The sequence below is a fragment of the Callorhinchus milii genome, unplaced genomic scaffold (assembly GCF_018977255.1).
Source record: "Callorhinchus milii isolate IMCB2004 unplaced genomic scaffold, IMCB_Cmil_1.0 Scaffold5, whole genome shotgun sequence".
NCBI lineage: Eukaryota > Metazoa > Chordata > Chondrichthyes > Chimaeriformes > Callorhinchidae > Callorhinchus > Callorhinchus milii.
The window spans coordinates 63215041-63216902 of NW_024704746.1; positions in this window are offsets into that span (position 1 = coordinate 63215041).

A 1862-nucleotide genomic window follows, 5' to 3' on the forward strand; every position below is an offset into this window, starting at 1 on the left:
GGGACACCGCCCGGGGTGGAGGGCGCTATAAATATGCAAGTTGTTGTTGTAATCTATCTCTAAGGCTGGCCTGAAACTGTTGAACCCGTACTAAATTAAGCACCTCTAGAATTTTGGCCAGACGGTTGTTTCTGGTGCATTGCTGTCCACATATCGGCTGCTGCGTTCATCTACAAAAATACAATCATTACACTTTCCAGTAAATCCTGTGAAGCATTTGAGGGAGACAACTTCGTCAAATCAAAGTTTTTTGTGTCATTTATTTTGTTGTATTGTTAATTTTAACACCAATATCGACACACGTTTGAATTTATCATGATGACAATTCCGGCAATCCACCTCTCCCACCGAACATAAGACTATAAGATTTTGTGTTTTCTTCATAGAAAGCGTCTAGTAATAATAAAATAATGACATGTCAGAAAGGCATCTCAACATGTTTCATAGGATTCACTGTAAAATGCAGTGACTTTATTTTGTGGGTGAAGATCAACATCAATAACAACTTGCATTTGATAATAATAATCTTTGCATTTGCAATAAATAAATCACATGAAGCACTTTGAGATGTCCTCTTTTATGTGAAAGGTGCTATATCAAATGTAAGGGATATGATTATGAAATGCAAGTTGTTATTGTTGATGCAAGGATTATTATCATCATCAAATGCAAGGTTTAATATTATTATCAAATGCAAGGATTAGCTTTATTATTAAAATGCAAGAATTATTATTATTACTACCAAGTGCAAGGATTATTATTATTATTCCTACCAAGTGCAAGGATTATATTATTATTCCTACCAAGTGCAAGGATTATTATTAGGATCATCATCAACTGCAAGGATTAGTATTATTATCATCATTCCTACCAAGTGCAAGGATTATTATTATCATAATCAATCGTAAGGATTAGTATTATTATCAAATGCGAGGATTATTATCATTCCTACCAAGTGCAAGGATTATTATTAGGATCATCATCCAATGCAAGGATTAGTATTATTAGCATCATTCCTACCAAGTGCAAGCGAGAGACCTGAGTTCACTTCCAGGCAGGTCAGGCAAACCTTGGGCAAGTTTCCTTACTCCACACAGAGCCTAATAATAATCCCTCCAAAAACCCAAAACAATAATAAATTGGTCATTTTCAATCCACGACTGTTTGTGGGACATCGCTGTGCGCGATCGGCCGCCGCGTTCGCCCACAAATATACAGTCAATTCACTTTACAGTGTGTTCTGTGAAGCGCTTTGGGACGTCCTCCCGACGTGAAAAGCGCTCTATCGAACGCGAGGATTATTATTATTATTATTATTATTATTATAAGTGCAAGGATTATTTATGATTACTATCATCCAGTGCGAGGACGATTATTATGATGATGATCATTCCTACCAAGTGCAAGGACGATGATGACGATGATGGTTATTATTACTACCATGACTATAATAATAATAATAATAATAATAATCCTTGCATTTGATATAGCGCCGTCCCACAAATATAGCAATGTCCCACAAACACTCGTGGATTGAAAATGACCAATTTATTATTGTTTTTGTTTTTTTGGAGGGATTATTATTAGGCTCTGTGTGGAGTAAGGAAACTTGCCGGAGGTTTCGCCCTCTGCCTGGAATTGAACTCGGGTCTCTCGCTCGCAAAGCGAGTGCTCTAACCACTGAGCTGCAGGACTCCACGATGGACGGTGACTCCTCCTCAGCCCCTACGCCAATGCAAAAGTGTGTGTGAGTGAGTGAGTGAGTGTGTGTGTGTGGGAGCGATTCACTGCCATCAGCACTGACTGAGGCAGTGGTGGCAGTGGCGGTCACGTGGTGAGCCCGCGCCAGTGGCACGAGGAGG